The sequence below is a fragment of the Camelus bactrianus genome, chromosome 12 (genome assembly GCF_048773025.1).
Source record: "Camelus bactrianus isolate YW-2024 breed Bactrian camel chromosome 12, ASM4877302v1, whole genome shotgun sequence".
In the NCBI taxonomy this organism is placed as follows: Eukaryota; Metazoa; Chordata; class Mammalia; order Artiodactyla; family Camelidae; genus Camelus; species Camelus bactrianus.
In genome coordinates, this window is record NC_133550.1 from 8,306,521 (window position 1) to 8,330,067 (window position 23,547).

Genomic DNA, 23,547 nt, shown 5'->3' on the forward strand with positions numbered 1-23,547 from the left:
TTTGTAACTTAGCTATTAGTATTTCAGTCTGTGAAAGTTTTACAGAGCTGTCATGGTGATTTTCATATGACATATTGACATACATAGAATATTAATGTTTTCCACTTCTTGTTGCATTTATGTGAGGTATGTAGGGAATTTCTATATGATTAATTAGAGCATCAGTATAATTTGAGAGTCATAACACAGTCTTAAGCAATTATTTTATCATTGTAGTAAGGTGTTATATAATAAGGTAAGAGCAATCAAATTTTACATTTTCTGCAATATTTCAAATGTAGTCATCATGAGCGCTGAAAACGCATCCACTTCGCTTTCTCTTCTTTTCAGAGAAATAAGAAAACACGTTGCGGGTGATTTCAGCCATAAGAGTACAGCCAGTTATCTTCGCCCTGAGTTGTCTTTCTGTCCCTAGCCGTCTACTCTGAGCATCATAGCACCAAGAGACTACCATTTAAAAGGACTCTGGAGACCAGGTCATTCATGTCAGCACAGTGCTTTGTGAAATTAACACATTGTACTTGTCAAAGGGCTATTGTAATAGAAATCTTCTTCTGCAGTTGACTCCAGAGACCACAAATCATTTTCCCTGCCTGAAGACATGTCTTCAAGAAAAAAGCCAAGAGATGGCTCTAGGTTGTTAGGGAGGTGACACTGCTGGCAAAAATATGCTTAAATACATGAAACAGAACCCTAGTCAAGCTCACTTTCTCTCTGAAAGTGACAGCTACAGTCATCAAAAAGATATTATGATAAAGAAAGAAAAAATCCCTGACTTTTCCACACTCTTTATCTTAGTACTTTTGCAAGAATGAGCTGAAGGACTTTGGATCTGAGAGTCAAGAGGCTTTTAGTGGTTAGTGTCTCTTCCAGAGGCTATGATGTGGTGTCATGGAAACAGCCCTTCCCGAGGAATCAGGAAATCTGCATTTGATTCCAGCTCTGACATTAGTTGGCCTTGTAACCTTGTAAATGCCACTTTATCATTACAGGCTTCAAGTTCCTCATTTGCAAAATGAAGGGACTGGAGTAACATTCCCACACTACCATAAGAAATCAATTTTATTCTATAATTTGTTGGTTTCTACTCCTTATTGTTAGAACATATTTAGGTTAGTTCAAGAGAATAATTGATAACAAAGCTACACACCTCACATCGTGGGAGGCAGAATGGGGGGGGGGGGTGTTGCTTGAGCATTTGAGGGTTTCCCCAGAGCATAGGCCTTGGTACAGGCTTTATAAAGCCCTCCCAACGTGACTCAAGGACATAACGCCTCCGATTGCTGTAACCAAACTTGTGTTCCTGCTTCATCTCCACAAATCTGGTTTGCAGAAACCACACAAAGCAGGTTGGCTGAGGAACTCACAAGTGCGAGTGGTGTGCTACACGCGGGGCACATGTTTTGCTCAATACCGCAAGGGTCTCTGGCCCGGTGAGCAGAGCTTAGTGATACCTGTTATAGTAAGAGTACAGTAGCACCTGCTACAAGGATGGAAAACACACTATACAAAGTCAATTCATTTCAGCTGCTTTTAAGGGCAGAGATAATACTTGGGGGCAGTTCATTAGTAACTGCTTGTGAACTGGTCACTATTACACCTGTAATTAGAAAAAATAGACAATTATATTTAACATAAGATATGGACATTATCAAGTAAGAGCAGTTACTGCAATCTGCATTCTTATGAATTTCTGTCACTGACTGATGTTCAGATTAGTTGGACAAAACTGAACTCACCCGTGCCCTACCCTCACCCAATCTACACACCATGTTGCTTGTAATTGCCACTACAAGACCTCACAACCAGAGTGTAGTAATAATTAATGTGCTCACTTATAATATAGATTGAGAGAAGTTAATCATTATTACTAACTAAATAATAATGTTAGAACCACTCAAAAGTTGCTTATGAACAGCGGAAAACTGGAAATGGGTTATGCAAAAAGGCACCAACAGATAATCCTGTAGAACTTCAAACTGTCTTGTGATGACTGCTGTGCAGGGCTTCGCTCCCTTCACTCCTGACTCTGCCTGACCTTCATCCCAGGTTAACAAACCAGTGGAGTTTGCCAGCTTCTTTCACTCTATTCACCTAGGCAGTGTAATCTTTTTTTTTTTTTTCAGTATAATTTAATATTTTATTTTTCTGATTATTAATTTATTCTTATAAAACTTTTAAATAATACAGAAGTGAATAAAGTATCAGGCATAAGATTCTTATAGTTGGGAGGAGGGTTAGGGATGGATTAAAACTCAAGAATGTTTGTTGCATGTATATGACCTGTAAGATACCATGCCCAACAAAAAAGTGAAGCATCTTTGGCTAGAAAATATGAAACTGAGTAAGAGTGTAACAGTGTGTCCTTTTTCCACATATGGTCATTCAAATGGCAAACAAGCATTTCTGAAATATTAAGACAACCATGAGAAGTCTGCGCCATGGCACACCAAATATCTGGAGAACAATCCTAGTTTTGTATTTTATTTCCTAACAGAACACACACTTAAACATGTCCTTTCATGGTCAACAAAGTAGAGTGTAGCCCGGCAAAGCAGTCTGCCTAGTGCTCTGAAACCAGACTTAATAACAAGTAAAATTAACAGAACATGAATCAAGAACACATGTGAACAAAATACACACCCAGAGACTGACTTTTTAAACACATTTACATTATAGAACTAAGAAAAATTTATGACTACAATGTCCTGTTTTTGTTTTTCACAAAAACACTCTTGTAAGTAGGCAATGAGAAGGTCCTTTCCTAATAAAGAAAATATATCTACTTTAAACCAAAAGTAATTATAATTAACCATGGAGCACTAGGGGAATTATTACAATCTGTTAAAGAGTAAAACAAAAATTAGGCTGCTGAATTTGAAGGAAGGATATAAATGTTAAATTAATGTTAATTTTAGTTTCTTTTATCTTCATTCAATAGAAATCAACACTAAAAAATTATCTATTAGGCTCTAACGACATGTCAGGAAGTTACTGAGGGTTTTGGTGATAAGTAAACATAGCTGCCATACGTGGGGAGTTCTCAGTGGAGAGAAGAGACAGACAAGCATGCAAGCGATTTTAGATGGTTATGACACCTGCTGTGATAGAGGTTAAGGATTAATTGCTGGGGAAGTATTTAAGGAGGGTGGCCTCTCCACTAAGTCCTAACAAACAAGTAGGACTCAGGATTGTGAATCACAGGGAGTGAAGATTACAGATAAAAGGAAAGGGCCATGAAAAGTATTGGCATGCAAGACAGCACGGTGTATTCAAAGAACAGCAGAGAGTCAGGCACCGTTTTCAAGAGCATTGTCGAAACAGTCCCCAGTATGTCAAATCTCACTAATTTTGGATTTTGACATGTTTTGAAAGTAACCAAAATATTATAGGGCTGCTTTCCTCACAGCTATGTGTTGGTATGAGTTATACCACAGGAGAACCCTTTCTCTTCATTAGTCTGACTTGATTGCTAATCACAGTGGAGCCTCCTTATGCACCAATTCTTGCATTGTCCATTGCTTTTTAAAATCCAGTTATTCAAACATCAAGACCAAATCTCTGTTTATATTTAATATCTGCCCCAGAACTCAGGCATATTTCCAGCTTTCTCACAACCATGGGGCTAAGCCACGTAGGACGGTCTTGGGAAACCTTACACAATTCATTATTTATAGTAGACGTGGTTGATTAGGTCATGTCTGGAAGCCAGATAGGGTTCATATCAAATCCGGAAGTCATCTTCATAAAGTTGTTAATTTCCCCCCTCTCACCTCCATTTTTACACCTTTCAAACCTTTATCACCCCTCTATGTGCTTTAATGAGATGAAACATTGTGTCCACAAATGAGTTACCACATTTCATTTCAGCAAGATAGCTTTACATCTGAAATAAGCTTCATCTTTTGTTTGTAGATAGAAGTCCATGGAGTGAGAACAGAGTTTCTATGGTGGTGTTTAACTGGGAAGCTTGCAATCTTTGACTGTCGACTTTAGAAACTAACCCATCACTCAGCACCTATGTGTAGAACATCTTGAGCAGTCAATAAATATGTATTAAATAAATAAACGAATGTTGATGGAGCTGCATTCACATTACAGATTAGACAGTGCCTAAGGGCCATTTCAGCTCTGAATTTTAAAAATTCTGCAGGGGAAAAAAAAAATAAAGAATTCACATCTCCTTGGAAATTTTCAGAAGAGGAGGAAGAAGACAAGAGAAGAAGTTGGAGGAGAGAATCTGTAGCTGGGAGACACAGCACAGTGTGGAGTTTCTTTGTGATGTGCTGGAGCGTTCCCTGGCATGCAGATTCGGACAACACGGTTGAAATCATTACCGTCTGCTCCGTTAGGCAGGAATTCGATCCCTAACAGGTAGGTAATGGTGAGGTCTGTTTAATTCATTTAGAGTGCACCTCCCAGCTAATGCAAGTGTCCTGATTAGCTAGAGAGGTTTTGAGGACTCCAAAGCTGATTTGTTTAGTTGGGCAATGTTATTTGCCTAATGTTGAAAAAGCCTGGAAAATTCATTAAAAAGGAAAGATTTCCTTTAATGAAATACTGTAGCTTGACAGTGAAACAGAAATTGATACACATCTGGGGAACTTTCACTTCCTAGGTAGGTTCTTCATAGCGCACGCACAGAGTATTATTTTTCCAAGACACGGTGTGAAGCTTAGCTCATGCCTATGTTTAAACACAGCTGCTGTTCCTACCGAGGCTTTATTCAGACTGTAGGTGAGTGACATGATAGGGTTGATGGAATAATTACAGTTCTACACAAATATAACCAGAGGGAATACCTAGCAGTGGTACACTGATGGGATAAAAGTACCCACGACCTCAATGTTGGGGAAGGGGCTTCTTCTGTCCAAAACAGTTCTGGAAGTGACTTGCCCTGCTGAAAACTTCGGATTATAAGACCATGCTCCAAATTTTGCAGCAGAACAGAGGCACAAGAAGCAAGAAAACCCAACTATAAAGTAACCCTTGGAAGAGAGAGAGAGGAGAGACAAAAACTGCTCGTCCATTCCTTCGCTCTTCCATTCATTCATGTATCAAACATTTGAGTGCCTGCTCCCTGTCGAGTGCTAGCCTAGGCTCGTGCAATGGGGTAGTGCAGGAAATAAACTACCTCTGCCCACTCGCATTTTATGTTCTTGTAGAAGATAGTAAAAATAAATAAGTAAATAAATAAAAATAAACCAAACTTGACAGATAAATAAGAATAAATAAATAAATCAGAACTTGAAAAATGCCTTAGAGAAAAATTGATCTGAAAATGAAATTTAGGATTGGGGAGTTGGGGGAAAGGAGCAGATATTATGATTTTAAAGGCAGGTCTGGAAAGGCTTCCCTGAGAAGATTAATTTAAGCAAACTTGGAAGCAGGTGAGAGGGAGGGTTAAGACTATCTGGGGAAGAAATGCTGGCAGAGGAAGCAGCTCTTTTATGTAATAAGATTTGGCTTCCATATTTTATTTAGCAAATTGAAGAAAAGCCACTGTCCCTTAGAAATATACACGATGATATACATGATTCTCAAGTGTAAACTTTGAGCAGTTTCAGATATTTGGAACAGTTGGTGTGAAACATCCTACAATGAGGAAACGACTGGTTGTCAAAGACTAGCATGAACTCAGAAGACCACAGAGCCCTGGGTGAAGCAGGCAGGTTCTTGTAAAAGATGACATAGAACGAATTCCTTTAGCTGCATCCAACTCAGAGCTTCATCAAGCAAGCTCTGCATAGATTAATACCAAAACCGCTTGGTGGAGAATTACTGGTTTATTGTGACTAACATGTAACGAATGCTCATTATGTGTTACCAGATAAACCAAGTACTTTCCAAGCACCATCTCATGTAATCCTCATAGTAACCTTAAACAATCGACTACTGTCTTCATTGTATAAAGAATAACATAAGGCAGGGGGAGGGGTTAGATAATTTGCCCAGAAAGCTAGTAAGTTGTGGAGCCAGGACTCGAAACTAGGCAGTTTACTTTAAGTTATAGGCTGAGAAGAAAACGTATTTGTGTTCATGTGTATAGAAAAATAACATAACATTCTTATTCCTGCTGTTATTTTTAATTAAATATATCTAAAGGAAATACATCAAGAATAAGAATCTAGGTAACTTCAGATATTATTACAGACACATAAATAAGGTGGAAGCCCCAACTGTCAGTTGGTAGCAAGATAAACATCTTCCAAAACTCTAATTCAAAAAGACACATACACCCCAATGTTCATAGCAGCACTATTCGCAATAGCCAAGACTTAGAAGCAACTTAAATATCCATGGACAGATGACTGGATAAAGATATGGTGTATACATACACAATGGGATACTACTCAGCCATAGAAAGGAATAAAATAATGCCATTTGCAGCAACAAGGATGGTCCTGGAGATTGTCTTACTAAGCAAAATAAGTCAGACAGAGGAAGACAAATATCACATGATATCACTTATATGTGGAATCTTAAAGAAAATGACACAAATGGACTTATTTACAAAACAGAAACAGACTCTCAGACACAGAAAACAAACTTACGGTTACAGAGGGGAAAGGGAGGGTGAAGGGCATAAACGGGAGGTCGGGATTTGCAGATACAAACTACTATACATAAAATAGATAAACAAGGTCCTACTGTACAGCACAGGGAACTATATGCAATACCTGTAGTAGGAAAATGAAAAAGAGTATGAAAAGGAATATAAATCTATGTATAACTGAACCACTATGCTGTACACCAGAAATGAACACAACATTGTAAACTCACTATACTTCAATTAAAAAAGAAAGATGAACATCCTCCCCCAAAAGAAGCTGTGCTTTAACACAGCATATTCCTGTGTGGGCTATTATTCAGGACACTTGACTGTGCATGTCGAACTGGCTGTGGAAACTGAACGGGGAAGAGGAAACCAAGAGAAACCCCTTCTTTATCGCTGCAGGCGGCCAGCATACAGGTCATTATACATAAAACACAAATAAGGACCACAATCTCCCAGGAGAGGGGCAGTAGGTTTCTGTCTAATAATTACTGTGAATCTGCAGAAAGTAAACTGCAAACACCTGCTGTTTATTACTGCTACACCCCTTTAGCAAGTTTCACCTAATTTTTCTTTCCACCCTTATCCCCTTTTATGTACCATTATTTCCTGAAAACCGTTTGAATAAAATCTGGAAACAATGCAAAGACTTTGGAAATAAAAACACCGTTTTCTCATATCAAGTGTTTCAAACCTGATAAAAGCTCTCTCCTTTTAAAAGAGCAATGTTAACCATCAAAGGTAATTTTTATCAAGAAGTATTTTCAAGCATTAGAATATTTTCTAGCTAAATATTCACATGAGGATCCTCTTGTCATTGACAATACAAATAAAATTAACGACATTACGGGTCTACTTGGATTTCTTCCGAAGCCATTGTACTGAACTTCTTAAGCAAGCTACCATGTCTATCTTCTCCTGAATTATTTAGCCAATTACACCTAACTTTTACCTAACTCTGAAAGATAAAGTCTTGATACTTTAGTTACTTCAAAAAGTAAACACTGATTGAAAGCTGTTAGTTGTAAGATTTTGTTTGTTGTTTCCCTATTTTTCTTAACTAGTGAATCTTAGTTATTTCAGGTCAACAAACTGGGTAATCCCTCATAAGCATACTATCTATGTTCATGTCTGTATATAAGAATATTACCTCCAGTTATCTCAGTTTTGAAATGGCTTTGACACACAGAGCATCCTTTACCATTTCCAGGAAGCGAGGGCTTCTGAGTGATGGGGATATCACAAAGAAAAGGCTCCATCGCTTTCTGATTTTCTTACCTCTTTTTAGTGACAGAATGAAATCACTAAGTTACAGGACCTTCCCTTCCCTGCTCAAACTGACCCCTTCTAATGGTTTACCTAACTGTCTCAATCTCAGGTTCTTTAGAGTCATCAATGACTTCATGGGAAATAGCATGAAACTAGGCATGATTAAGGCTCAAAGAGTCGTCACCTTAGGGAGCGATCTCTCAGTCTTCCTTCTGACTGGGAACTCACATGTCCTTGCTGTTCTTTACACAGGACACCTCTGGGCTTTGTTACGTGGACCACAATTACATAACTGAGGCTGAAGTCTCACCAGACCTAAGGACTAGCCCTCTGATGGCCCCTTTCATTTGAAAGGCCCATGTGTTGGTGCCCCCGAGGTGTGCTTCAGTACTGCTCCTTACGCTGGGATATTTGAGCTTCTCCCCCCTTTCATGCCCAAGACGCAGAGACCCTTCATGAACACTTCTCTCTGCATCTACTGAAATACTCTTTGCACCTACTGGAATATTGAATGGTGGCCTGGTTTCCACTTTATTTCTCAGTGTATTCATTTATATAGTGATTTTCCCCTATAACACTCAGCCACTCAAACTCTCTGAATTTGCTATCACAGTTACATTGTTAGTGCTCTTTTCTTTTATGATGAAAAAGGCACTTGGCTGAATAAAATGGGACTTTGTTCCTCTCATGCGTGAGCTTGGAATTTGTACTAGAAAGCTTGATACCTTGGCTCTTTCACGTTGCTTGGCAGTCATCATCCTGTTTGGGCTTATTTTGGGTGTTGGATAAGGTACAGACTGTAGCCCCAATGTTTACTGCTTAACTTCAAGAAAATTTCAACTAATATTTCCAACATTTAAACCCAATTTTGCCTTTCTGCTTTCTTTTTGTTTAACTTTGTGGTCTAGGTCAGTATTTGCTCAAGTTGGTAGAAATTCCCTTCAACTCATTTTCTTTGGTCAAACAGGTCAGCAGTTCTTCAATTGTTCCCACCCAATCCTTGAAAGTCTTAGAGCCAATACCAGTCGCCAGCACTGTCTAGTTACTGTCCCCCCAGGAGGCTTAGAAGTCCCTCACACAAATGGAAGCCTAGGCACTCAGTCACTCTACGTCTCGTTCATGGATCCATATGGAAACTCTGTGTGACATCAAACTCCCAGAGAGCAAGCACTATGACTATATTTACAAAAACAATCCTCAAGCAGCAAGTTGATTTTGAAAGATTTGATCAACTAACCAACTGTTTAATTCAGAGCCTGTCAAATAATCATTTCAAATATTTACTCCAAATTGACTGCATAGACAGTTTTTTTTTCCATAATGTATATAACTAGAATTTTAACTGACTATAAAATCCTATGACAGTTCATTAGTAAAGACAGGTGAACTGATGTAGCAATCCCCAACTCTCAGTAATTTACCACAGTGAAAAGGAAGGGACCCAGGCTCTTACTCTCTTGAGCTTTCCACTCTTCTAGGTCCATGCACGCCTCTCCCTTAAGCTGGAAGATAGGGAAAGAGCACAAGAATTATGCATGGGAGCATTTTAAAGTCCAGACTTGATAATACGTTACATCATTTCTGCACACATTCTGTTGTCTAGAATTTGACCACACGCATTTCCTAATTGCAAGGCAGCTGAGAAATGTGGTCTAGCAGTGTGCCCAAGAGTAAAGGGAATTATTTTGTTAAATGCCTATCGCTGCCTGCCACAAATGGCACCATGTAACAGTGGGCCTTTCTTATATATTCTTATACAAACTATTGGGACGGTAGTGGAAATGACCATTGTCAAACACATTTATGAAAATCTCAGGTGGGAATATGAAGATTGGTGCCCACACTCCCGACTCGCTCCCAATATGTTTACAGAGATGCATTAGACCAGTTTGTCTCCTTGTTTCTTATTCTCAGCCTTTAACAAGATTTTCAGTTTTGCTAATTTCTCTCCTTTACAATACAAGTATCTACAACAATATTTCATGTATGTGTAGCACTTTGATCTTCAGATTTTCCAGAATATCTCTGAAGGTACTGTTATTTAAAGGAATAATTAACCTGTTAGATCAGCATCATGTAATCTACTAAAGAAGAAATCTATTGAAGTAGAAATGCAAGTCTGGAACTCGTTTTCTGACATTCTGTTAGATTTTTTTTTTTTTAATAGTCCCTCTATTCAGTAGTTATACCATAAGACAAGGGATGTAAACCGAAAAAAAACACCCAGCTCACTAGTTCACTATGCCTCTATTTTCCAGATCCTGTAAGTAAACATGAGGAAATTGGCTAAGTTGAGATTGGAAACTCATTTGTAATTTTTTTCTTCTCTAAACAGCTTTATCATTGTGACTATAGGAATGTGCTATTTCCCTCAAAACCTTCTGACTTACAACGAAAGAAATTTCCAGAATCAACAACAACAAAACACTAATGTTTCATTCAGCGCAGTCCTAAGGACCTAAAGAACCTAGCTAGGTTGGACCAGCACTCAAATGTAAGATTGCAACTTACTCCTTTGAGGATTGCTCATTTATGGTTTGGAAGAGAACACACAAGAAGAATTCAAACCTTAATAACTGCATAAACTGTTTTTGAAAGAATTAAAGTAAGTCTAACCACTAGATCTCTCAGTGAAATGTCAAAATTTTCTCGTAGTATAAAAGTATTTATTTTGCAAAAAAATTTCATGGGCCAAATATTCATCTTGCAATAAAAGCCAGAGAGCAAATAGATTTTTACTTGGGTGACAATAACGATGCTTACCATCAGTGGGGGAATAGGATTAAACAGGATGTGAGGAGACAGTATCTGCTGGCCCACCCACTGTGTGAAGAGGTTCAGCTGGATCCAACAGCAGTAGTCTAAAACCAACATGACAAGAAACAGAAAAAGGAATGAAAACTTGGACTTCATTCCTGCCCACACACATGCAGCTGCAGTGGAAAGAATCACCAAACTAATTGGCATCTGATAGTCTGCATATTAAGGGAATCGGCAAATGCTTTCTTGCTTATGTTTGGTCTGAAAACTGTTTTCTAAGCTCACAATATAAAATTATGAACGTATTAGTCAAAAGAACATGTGTGATTTGTATTCATGGAGAAATGCTAGAAAGCATGGAAATAAATAAAAGCAGTAAATAAATATCAATGGAAAGGTTACATTTCTCTTGACATTGTTGTAAAAATTATGTATATTATGTTAGAAAATGAAAGCTGTAATGCAGAAAATCTTAATCATTAGGACTTGTCATATATTTCTTTTACGACTTAAGCAAAAAAGGCACCAGATTTATTGACTTATTTGTAGTAATAAATCTCATATGTTTAAATACTGGTAACTGATGACTATAATGATTAATAGCGTAATGAAGTTTGTTGTATTAAATTGTAAATGTAGTCTTATTTGCTTTGTAATTCTCCCCCAAAATAGTATTGGACATTTCACATAGCAGAAGCTCAATATATAGTTGTTATAATCAATAATAATAATCATAAAATAATGGTTACTGTGACTCAGATCATCTTTTTTTTTTTTTTTTTTTTTGACCTAATGGCTTTCAAGCCAATCTATTATTTGGAGACCTCTGTGTACCAAGATGTTGTATCTAAAAGTTGTCAAACTCATTTGAATTCCATGAACATGGCAAAAGTGTTATTTTTTTTTTAAAAAGTTTCAACAAGTCTTTCTCAGGAACAAAGAAAATACACATACAAGGCTGCTCTAAAAATATTTGGTGTGTTACTATAGTCACTGACTGTAACTTGTGTCAGTAAAAACTTCTGAAAAAGAAAAAGATCTTCTCAAGAATTGATGCTGAATGGCAACATGAATGGCAAAGTAAAGACCAGCACAAACCCTCTCTCCCATAAAAGCAAGAACACTGGCCAAAAAAATGGCCCAAATCAACTTTTTTTTTAAAACTCTGGAAATTAACCAAAGGCTTGCAACAATCTGGGGATCATTTATTTAAGAAAAAAGGCTAAATCTCAGAACAGAAAGCTTTGTGGCATCTACCTTGTCCCAGTCCCACCCACCTTCCCCAGATCTGTGAGAGTCTTAAAAACCAACAGCTCTACAATCATGGGGAAACCCAGCAACCCAGAGACCCTGAAGACCAAAGAAAGGGCAGGAGCTTCCCCAAGGCCTCCTTCCCAGATAACTGTTACTATTTTATATATTTATATGATATTTGTAACTATTATAAAGCAGACTTCAATACCCCTCTTTTAATAATGAATAGAACAACTAGACAAAAGATCATTAAAGAAGTAGAAGACTTAAACATTACAAATCAACTAGAATTAACATTTTTTGAACAATTCAACAGCAGCAGTATATACATTCTTTTCAAGGACACAGGAATATTCTCCAGACTAGACTGTATGTTAGTCTATAAAACAAATCTCAATACATTTAAAAGGAATGGACTCACACAAAGTATGCTTTCAGCATCACTAGCCCAGATGCCTTCGTTCAGAAATCCCTTCATGTAGAGCCTTCTTTAGTGGCCTTCCTCCATCATCTCTGCAGAGATCACCTTTTCAGGGAAAGGATAAGGGGAACCCAAAAGATAATTTTCTTTGCTCTAACTCAGTACTTTTCCACTCCTTGCCTTTCCTGCTGTCTTTCATCTGGCTCCTGGGGACATAAGACCTCAGGAGCCTTTTGTACAGGGCTCCCTCTATAGTGAGATGACTTCCACATCTGTGCTTATTACCCTAAGCCTTGGCCAGTGTCATTCCACAGGGAGAATGAAACAGGAAAACCAGCACTTTCTGCAGTTTAGCTTCTTCCTTATTCTATCTAAGTGATCAAAGACCTGATGGTTACTCTGTCTTGTTACCTTAATTGGCTAATCCAACATCTGGTAGCTTAGCTCTGTCCAGCTCTCCGGAACTCATATCATAAAGGATACCAAAACCAGCAAACCTTTAGCTAGACTGACCAAGAAAAAAAATAATGCTCAAATTACAAAAATCAGAAATGTAGGAGGGAACACTACTACCAACGTTATAAAAATAGAAGAGGATTAGAAGGGAAAAGTATAAAAATTATATGTCAACAAATGAGATAACCTAGACAAAAGGACAAATCTCAGAAAGGTACAAACCACTGAAACTGACTCAAGAAAAAATAGAAAATCGAAATAGACCTACAAGAGATTCAATCAGTAATCAAACAACATTCCATAAAGAAAATCCCAAGACTCGGTGGCTTCACTGATGAATTCTACCAACATTTAAATTCAAGCAACATTTAAGGAGAGTAACAATAAAACTTCACAAACTCTTCCAAAAAAAGAAGAGGACGGAACACTTTTCAAATCATGCCATTAGGGCTTACTACACTGATACCAAAAACATACAAAGACATCTCAAGAAGAGCAAATTATATAGACCAATATCCTTAACGAATATCAATGTAAAAACCCTAAACAAAATACTAGAAAACTAATCCATAGTGCATGAAAAGCATTATACATAACGACCAAGTGGGATTTTCCCAGGAATGCAAATTCGGTTCAATCAATGTAATACACCAATAGAATAAAAGTGAAAAAAAAAAAAAAACCACATGATCATCTCAATAAATGCTGTAAAAGCATTAGATAAGACGCAACTCAATTTCATAATAAAAACATTCAACACACTAAAATAGAAAGGAATTTCCTCGGCTTGATAAAGGGCTTGTATAAAAACCCCACAGCCAACATCATGCTCAATGATGAAAAAATGAATGCTTTCCCCTAAGATTAGGAAAAAGGCAAGGATGTCCAGTCTATTCAGTATTTTACTAAAGGTTCTAGGCAGGGAAATTAGGCAAGAACAGGAAATGAACATCTCCCATATTTGAAAGGAGAAATAAAAGTATCTCTACGTATAGATAGAAAAATCCTAAGAAATCCCTGCCCACTCCCCCAAAAAACTATTAAAGTTAATAAGTGAGTTTAACAAGGTTAAGGATAAAAGTTCAATATAAAAATTCAATTTTATTTTCATACACTTGCAATGAATAATCCAAAAATAAAATTAACAATTCAACTTACAATAACATCGTTAGGAGTAAATTTAACTAAATAAGTGTAAGATATGTATCTCAATACACTACAAAACTTCGCTGAAAGAAATTAAAGAGATAAATTCAAAGACATCTATGTTTAGGGATTGGAAGACTTACTACTGCTAAGACAATAGTCCTAAAGTTATCTACAGATTCAATGCCATCCCTATTAAAATCCTACATAGTACTTTGGCAGAAATTGACAAGCTGATTCTAAAATTCATATAAATATGCAAATATCTGGAATAATTAAAAAAATGTTGAAAAAGAAGAATAAATTTGGAGGACCCACCACACCTATTTTAAATCTTACAAAACTACGGTAATAAAAATTGTGTGATACTGACATAAGGATCAATAAATATATAGATCAATGGAAAAGAATTGAGAGTCCAGAAATTAACCCTTACATCTGTTGTCAATTAATTTGCAACAAGTGTTCCAAGACAATTCAATGCAAATGCAGAGTCTTTTCAACAAAGAGTGCTGTAAAAACTAGATATCCACATTCACAAGAATAAAACTGGATGCCTGCCTCACACCATCTACAAAATTAAACCAAATGGATCAAAGGCCAAATGCACAGCTAAAGCTGTAAAATTCTTAGAAGAAATCCAGGCACAAGTCTTTGTGACCTGAGATTAGGCAATGTTTTTTTTAATGTTTAACACCAAAAGCACAAGCAACAAAAAAAGATAAATTGTATTTCATCAAAATTAAATTTTTTGTGTGCTTTGAAAGACACTGTCAAGAAAGTGAAAACATATACAATGAGAGAAAATATTTTTCAATTTTCACATATTCAATAAGGAGCTTTTATCTTGAATACACAGAGTAGTCTTACAACTCAGTAACACAAATTTAAAGAGGGCATAACATTTCTTCAGAGATTATCAAATGCCCAATAAGCACTTGAAAAGATGCTTAAAATCCCTGGTCATTAGGGAATTGCAAATCAAAAACCACACTGAGCCCACTCACATTTGCCAGGATGGCTATAATTAAAATAAAAATAAAAGACAACAGCAAACAGAAAATAGTGTGTTTGGTGAGGATGTGGAGAAACTGGAACCCTCACACATTGCTGGTGGGAATGTAAAATGCTACAGCCACTGCGGAAAACAATTTGGTGATTCCACAATATGATAAATAGAATCACCATATGACCTAGCAATTCCTCTCCTAGGTATATACTAAAAGAACTGAAAACACATGTTCACACACAGACTTGTCCGTGAATGTTCGTATCATTCATAATAGCCAAGAAGTGAAACACTCCAAATGTCTACCAAATGAATGAATTTTTTAAAAAAAAAATGTATATCCATTCAACAGAATATTATTCAGCCATACAAAGGAATAAAACTTTGAAATATGCTACAACATGGATGAACCTCAAAACATGGTAAATGAAAGCAGCTGGACACAAAGGTCACAGTGTATGATTCCATTTATATGAAATGTCCTAGGCACACAGAGACAAAACAGTAGTTACCAGAGGCTGGAAAGAGGGAGGGAGGAGTGAGGGAGTCATGGCTAATAGACTTGGGGTCTCTTTTGTGGGTGATTAAAACGTTCTGAAATTACCTACTGGGGATGGCTGTACAACCTTGTGAGTATACTAAAATCCACTGAGTTGTACACTTTAAAAGGGTGGATTTTACTGTGTATAAATTATAGCTCAATAAAAAAAAAAAAAAAAGAATTAGTGCTGGTTTTCATCCGACGTCATGTTACCATGATGTAATTGAGACAAAGCTAAGAAATTTTTATTTTACATAATTCGCATGGTAGGCATCTTTCTTGTGCTTGATCTTCTGTTTTTTATAAAAGAACATATTTAATGTTATCACTGGCATCATCATTCTATAGTTCTCAACATGAAGAGGTTTAAGAAAACCTTTATAGAGGATTTTAAACAGACAAAACTGACCAAGTAAAGCAATGTAGAATAGCTAATTGGAAATTATAAAAGGTATGAAGCAGAAATGTTTACAGATATTAGTGATCTTTTGGGGGTAGGATTGTGTGTAGAAATAGTAATGAATAAAATGTGGCTTTCTCATTAAGTTGAAGGATGTATGCAACCAGAGATCTACTGGCAGCATAGTAACTGGCAGATTAGTTCCAAAGCAGAAGAATCTTTGGTGCTGCTTTTAAAAAAGGATCTACTGTGATTAATAAGTTTCCCATCATATGCCACATTTATAGGGGTCCATAAGCTCATGAAAAAGGAATGGTGACGAGTAGTAACTGCTAAAATTTTACACTGAATTACCTAGTTGTATTAGGAAAGACTTTCATTTTTCTTTAACGATTCTTTTAAACACTTTCTCCAACAATGCTTGATTAATATATTCATACCAATTATCTCTATACCTTTTCCACCCACATGATGCCAATTAAAACAATTAGCTAACTTGAGTTAAAAGATTCTTTTTAAATAATCAGTCTTTATTTTCAGCATTATATTTAGATGAAGAAATATGACTCATGGCCATTGTAGTTCTAAAAATGATGTTATCTATAAGGTAATACAAAATTTCCATATTGTTACAAAGATTTCTCAATAATTATAGAACATTTTAAAAGTTTTCTTATTAGATTCAGTTATATAACATGCTTCATTCTTAATTAAATTATTCTTACTTATCCATGTTAAATTTTTGGTTCTAAGTTGTTTAGGTTTCTAATATTTATTGTGGAGAAAATTTTCAGTTCTTATATCTAATTCAACCATGTGATTATTTCTACTGTTATCTGTTTTGAAAGATAGGTTTTCCTATTTCAATGCTCTGGGATACCTGCATTTGTTCTTCTTAGAGAGTCGTCTGGTTACTGTAAAGGACTAAAACTGTTAGAGTGCATTATTCACCTCAGAGAAGAAATGAACTAAAACTTGCATCTTTATTTTTACCTAGGCTCTAAGGTTTGACTTTAGTCACAGCCCATGTTAGTACTTTTTATTATATTGTACTTGCCCTTGGTTCTTGCATCCTTTATGGTTGGGTATAAAATTAATGAGAAATAAATGACCATTATCTACGGGCAGAAAAGTAGGAAAAAAAGAAACAGCAGGTAAGAAATGAAGGAAGAAGAAAGAAGGGGGATTGAGAGGCAAACTAGGATTAGCTTACATTCAGTTAAAAGACAGAAGTAAAAATACCTCATAATTTTAGCTTTGAATTAAAAATTTAAAAACCTGTACACAGGACATGGGACATATTAATGTGTGCTGGACTTGGAGGGGATTCCCACAAGTCTTTGGACAGCTAATAGAAATTTAGTCACTCAACATTCCAGCAGCATATGTGAAGGTGAGCATAGGTCAATAATAGATTGCATAAATTTTATTAGGTTATTTGATCTATGCCTAGAGGTCATAAAACATGGATATTTAACTTAATCTCTTTTATATTTGTAACAGTTTAAGTTTTTCAAAAGTAACAGACAATCCAGGGAGCGGGGAGAGGAGGGATGAGTGGAAAAACCAGAGGATTTTTAGGGCCATAAAACTACTCTCGTGCGATACTATAAAGATGGCTACATGTCCTTGTACATTTGTTCCAACCCAAAGAACGTAAAATGCCTATTGTAAACCATGGAATTTAGGTGGTTGTGATATGTTAATGTAGGCTCATCAGTTGTAATAAATACGCCACTTTGGTGGAGGTGTTGATAATGGAGGAAATTGCATGTATAGGGGCAGTGGTTACGTGGAAAATCTCTGTACCTTCCACTCAATTTTACTATAAACCTAAAACTGCTCTAAAAATACAAAGTTAAAAAAAGGCAACTCATACTAAAAACAAACTTTTGCTCCAAGTTATTTTTATAGGAAAACATGTGTTGTTAATTGAGTGAATATGTATGCAACACTCTAGATGTCTGTTTTGCGATCTCTACAAAATGATAAAGTTATTAATAAAGAGCCATCTGACTTCTCTAAGTTCACAAGATCATGTCTTCATTCTTCAAATGTATATTGGTTATCTTTCACTATATTACAAATTATCCCCAACTTAGCAATTTAAACAGCAAACAGTCTAGCTCGTTCAGAGTCAAAAGTGAGCTAAGGCAAGGTTTAATTAGGGCTGAAAAATCTACCTCCAATCTCACCTATGTGGTCATTGGTAGGGCTCAGAGAAAGGGCAGTGGTTCTGCGAAAGACCTGCCAAGAGAATGAAAAGACAAGCCACAGACTGGGAGAAAATATTTGCGAAAGACATATCTGATCAAGGACTGTTAACCAAAATACGCAAAGAACTCTTAAGACTCAACAATAAGGAAAAAAAAAGAAAACCTGATGAACAAAATAGATCAAAGAACTTAACAGATGGCAAATAAGCATATGAAAAGATGTTCCACTGGGCAAAAAGCTAAGTAAAACATCAGTGAGATGTTTATCATTCCCCAAATGCCATTTACAATTAAAGCCATCAGTTCCTTGATACATGGGCCTTTTCACAGGGTTTTTCGTGACCTCGTGACATGGGAGCTAGTTTTCTCCAGTACAAGTGAGGGGAGAGAAAGAGAGAGAGAAGAAAGATATAAACCAGTCCTTTTGCAATTTAATCTTAGAAGTAACATCTCATTATTTCTGCTATATCTCATCTATTCGAAGTGGATCAAGTCCAACCCACACTCAAGGGGAAGGTATTCACAAGAGTGAATCCCAGGCTGCAAGATCACTGATGGCCAACTTAGAGGTTGCCTACCCAAATGCGCCAAAGTCACCTTAAACCTATAGGATATCAGGCCACATAGAACTATGCTGTTTTCTTTAGAGAAAATGTTAGATCCTGAGTTTCTGCTGTGAGCAGATAGTAGTGTCCTTTGTTAAGCAAGACAACACTGGCAGAAGGCTGGGATTGAGGAAGGAGATCCTGAGCTCAGCTATGGTGTGGTTAAGCTGGTTAAGCTTGTGTTTAACTTGAGACTTCCAGCTGGGGGTGCTGAGTCAGCAATTTGTTAGATGTGTCTTAGCTCAGAGGGGAAGTTTGGAATGAAGATATTAACTTGAAAGCATTCATAATATAGATAATAATTAATGATATGAGCATGGAACAAGTCATGAGAGACAGAATACAAAGTGAGAAAAGGAAGAGACCAAGTTCAAAGCCTTGAATAACTCAAGATTAAAAGCCAGATAAAGGGCAGTGATCCAGCAAAGGACGCTGAGAGGAATCAGTTTCCAAGGTTAAAAAAACAGGGAAAGTTTGGTGACAGCGAAGCCCAGCGCAGAATCAGTCAAGAAAGACGGACAAGTCTCCAAACTCCAATGCTGCTGAGGATTCCAGTAACAGGAACACAGAACAATGCCCATTGGCTTAACTGATGGAGAACTCACTGGTGCCCACGGCAGGAAGCATATGGATAAAGGACAGGAGAGGAGCCTAGATGGGAGGGAGCTGAGTGGCAGGTAAGTGAATCAGTACAGGCAACTTTTGTCAAAGCTTTGTAAAGGAGAGGGGAAAAAAACCCAAAAAAACAGAAACAATCAAAAGGGAAGCAGAGTTCTTTTTAACATGAAAGTGAATGTTTCCTTACTTTGTAAATATGTGTATATATTTAAATGATGATGAGAAGGGTGCCACAGAAAGAAAGAAACAAGAATGAAAAAAATAATGACCGATGTCAGGTTCTGGGGCAAGTGTGGGGACGTGGGATCTCTAACAAAGAGGGAGTGGTATCTCCTGAGCCACAAGAGGGAATGAAAGCAGAAGAGATGGACGGTACGGATGCTGGAAGGTTTGATAGACTTAATGGCAGAAAAGTGAAGGCTCTGGCAGTCCACTGCGGCTGGGTTTATTCTCTTTGTGAAGGAGATGTCATGTGTGTATGTGAGTGTGTGCCTGAGAGGACACTGGAGAGACACAAATACAGCAGTTGTCGGGCAATCTTCAACTACGTTGGAACAGGAGGAAATGAATACAATGCTTCACTGACACAGCCAAATCCTTTAGAGAAAGCCAATCCTGGGCTAGGGGAACATGGGTCACTTTACTCTCATTTCTAATCACTGCTTCTCCTTCCGTGCTTTTGTGCATTTCCTGCTCCTTCTCTCATAAGGAAGGGGATCCAAGGCAGGAAGCCCACCTATGTGTCAGGGACTCGAGTGACAGTGCCTTTCAGAGTGTTTGCATTTAAAACAAAGATGACCAAACAGGGTAGTGATCTCTGCCTAACCCAAGAGACTGACGTGCTACTTGAGAAAAACAATTCAGAGCATAGTTTGGGGTAGACATTGGCATCACTTGCAGGCTATGCAATCTAACTGGGCCTCAATTTTCTCAGCTGTAAAATGTGGATAACATTCCTTAATATTAAAAGTTTTAAAGATTCTTGACACTTTATATATCAAGCACCTGACACTCAAATACATTTAAAAAAAAAAAAAAAAGTCGTAGCTGCCACTGCCGCTATTAGCAACGTGGTTATTGTTATTCCTGCTGTATTTCTGTTAAAGGAGCTTTTTATGAGATTAGGCCGCATGTGTCAATATCTACAGGGGCGGAATCCGTTGATACGTCCATTAAACAACTCTCTCTGCATGCCTGTGTGCCTCCCTAAATTCACCGTCAACGTGAGAGGGCAGGAAAGCAGTCACAACACCACTTACCAAGCGCGACCCCAGAGGCAAACCAGCGTGCTGGAGGAGCCCAGCGGAGGCCTAGGAGAACTGGAGCAGCCTTCGTTAAGATGAAATGTTTAAGGCGGTTTTGGGCTGCACCCCACAGGCCTATGAGGCCTGTACTCCCAGCTGCGAGACCGAAGAAGCCAATGACAGAGACAGCAATGGCTTAAAGGACACGGGGAGCTTCCATGCCTGGAGCAAGTTCCCGGAGCGACTCTCCCGCCACGGATGGACAGCGGCCAGCAGGCGGAACATGGCGGCAGGCTTCGCTTCCGGGGCAGAGGGCAGTTCGCAGTTATAGGGCAAACTGACGTCCCATTGGCTCGTTGGTTACCATGGAAACCAGCGGAGGGGCACATCTCTCACCACCCCTTTGATAAGAGGAATCGCTAGCCCAGGCAGGCGCGATTACGTAGGAAGGTCAGTCACACGTGTTTTCCAGATAGAGGTGAAGCAGGCCCTGGTACTTTATTTCAGCTAATATACCAACTAGCAAATGAAACTCCACTGCTTTTGTAGCATTTTAGATGGATTATATATTTCTAAGTTCTTATTTCTACTCAAAGGGTTTTTTCTTGTTTTTTCTTTCGTTTCTTTTTTAATTTGGGGGGAGGTAATTAGGTTTATTTATTTACTTTCAGAGGAGGTACTGGGGGTTGAATCCAGGACCTTGTGCATGCTAAGCTTGCACTCTACCACTTGAGCTATACCCCCCCAAAGAGTTTTTTTAAGTTGGTAGATTTTTTTTTCCTTGTAAAGGACATCATGATAATTATTTGATAAAAGCAAATAAATAGAGATTGTCTTTTAGTTCAACATGAAAAATTAAATAGGTGGGTTTTTTCAACCCTGAATTCTCTAAAAGTATAATTAACTGCTTGGCTACCTACTCTGAATCTTCCAGTCTTTGGGTTAAGTTCTTCCAGTGGATTAACTCATTCTATCTTCCCAACAACTCTGTGAAGTAGCTGCTATTTTCAGCCCCATTTTACACCTGACAGAGGTTAAGTAATTGACTAATGCCTCACAGCTGGAAAGGCTTTCAGCCCAGGCAGTCTGACTCCACAGTTTAACTGTTAAACACTACTCAAGCCACTCCACAGATACGGATAGTACTTTAAATTCTATGACCAGGGCTTGTCCTTGGTAGAAAAAAATATAACCAGAAACAGACAAGTAAATGACTTAACATGAGACACTCTTGTTGATCTGTTTCTTAGTTCTTCTTAGGTTCTCTTCCTTGTTCCTGAGATACTAACAGACTGGATTCCTATTTTACTCCCGGTGACTGAAGTTTCTATTGCTGAACCCAATGTGAGTTTTCTGTCACCCTGCCCTGTATCGTCAGGCACATGAGGCATGGACATGCTCTGGACCACCTGCTGTCCATAATTGTCTTCTTTGTAGTCTCCTTGGGCTACTCTGTCATTTTTGGTCCTAACTTCAGATCATGTTCTTGTCTCTTTCACTTTCTCTCCGGAAAAGACAGCCTCTGACTTGGAACCTTTGTTCCAATTCCGTGTGTAGCCTGGCTTTTGGAACTGTCTAGACTTTCTGTCCCTTGACCTTATTTCCAAACCGAAATTTTAGATACTTACAACTGAGAACATCGAATTTGGTTGATAGTTTGATCCTACAATAAAAGTCCAATTAATTTTAGCATCATTGGCCACAGTCTAGACATCCACTGACTGGCGCCATTCACTCATTTGTTCAACAAGCATTCATTAAGCCATAGCCATCTGCCAGGCATTGAACTCTGTGCTAAGACCCTGAATGAGTTGGTTCCTGCACTTACAGACTAGTTATACAATAGTAAAAAATAGTTACAAAATAAGCAATAGTTACAATAGTAAACAGTAGTCACAATAGTAAACAACGGTTATGGAAATGGTAAACAAAAAGTTACAAAATGGTGCAATGAGCATGGAACCAAGGAAGTCATCCTCTGTCTGTGGTAAGCGGAGCCTAAGCTGAGTTTTGAAAGCTCTGTGGTTCGCCAGGTTGACAAGGGGACAAAGGGTATCACAACCAAGGGAGCAGAATTCACAAAGGCATGGAAGAGAACTGAAAGCCTAGGAAAACGAGGCCCAGGGAACAGTCAGAGGTGATATGGAAGAGGGGTTTCAGGTAACATCAGGAAATGCCTCATCTGCCAGGCAAAGGAGTTTGGGAAGGGATTTAGGCAAGCCAGTAAAAGGATGAGATCTGCCAGGTTTTCCCACTCCTGAAGGCTTCTGCACATCCACCTGCCGCCAGGCTAGCGAACACAGACCAGTGATTAATGAGCCCTGTGACCAGCCAGAAAACATTCCTGGCAGCTGCAGGCCCCTAGATACATCTAGGAATCTGCTTTTCTGGCAACATTTCGGTCAGAAATAAGTCTGTTTTTGAGACTTCTGCTGCTGCCTTAGTCACATCTCTTTTTATCTGCTTCCTTGCTATTACCAGAACTGACTACTTCCTCCACTCGGTTATTTTCCAGGGTTGATATAAAGATTAATTGATACAAAGACGGTTTTCATGTCCTCAGTTTTGAGGTGAATTCCTGTTAGTAAGAAGTGCAATCACATATTATTCTCCTGTGAAATAACAATATTAGATTAAAATGGAAAATGACAGTACATTCTTGAGAATGGCAAGCTGACAGCCTTCTGACCCTTCAGCCTCGTCCTCAGTTTCTGTGATTCCAGAAGGGGCATTTGTAGAGAGGTCCTGGAGTCCCACTTCCTGACTCCAAATTTAAAGGTTGATGGATAAAGACAATGTCACTCAGTAAACCCATCAGCTCTATTTCCATTACCATTTAACTTCATGTGTCATTTTATATCTTCTGATGGCACTGAAATATGCAGCAGATTAGTACCAGGAACTTATCAGAGCAGTGCTTTTTATTAATCAGAATTCTTTGGAGCTAACAGGAAGTATCCAAGTCTAATTTTTAGAAAATAGAGAAATGGTGTGGTCCTGAAGTCAGCAGATAACTCTATAATATTCTGCTCATTTGTGGCTCTCTAATCTA

At 37.9% G+C, this 23,547-nt stretch overlaps 1 long non-coding RNA gene across 1 annotated transcript in view; it reads right to left on the reverse strand.

Annotated features, from left to right (window-relative positions):
• Positions 1–21,295, reverse strand: part of LOC141579500 (uncharacterized) — a 61,487-nt gene extending 40,192 nt beyond the window's left edge. Inside the window, exons 1-3 of the long non-coding RNA XR_012511045.1 lie at positions 20,511–21,295; positions 10,589–10,686; positions 9,279–9,327 (exon numbers count right to left, since the gene is read on the reverse strand). This is a non-coding gene — a long non-coding RNA (uncharacterized LOC141579500). The remainder of the gene's footprint in view (positions 1–9,278; positions 9,328–10,588; positions 10,687–20,510) is intronic.
• Between the last annotated feature and the right edge of the window lie 2,252 nt (positions 21,296–23,547).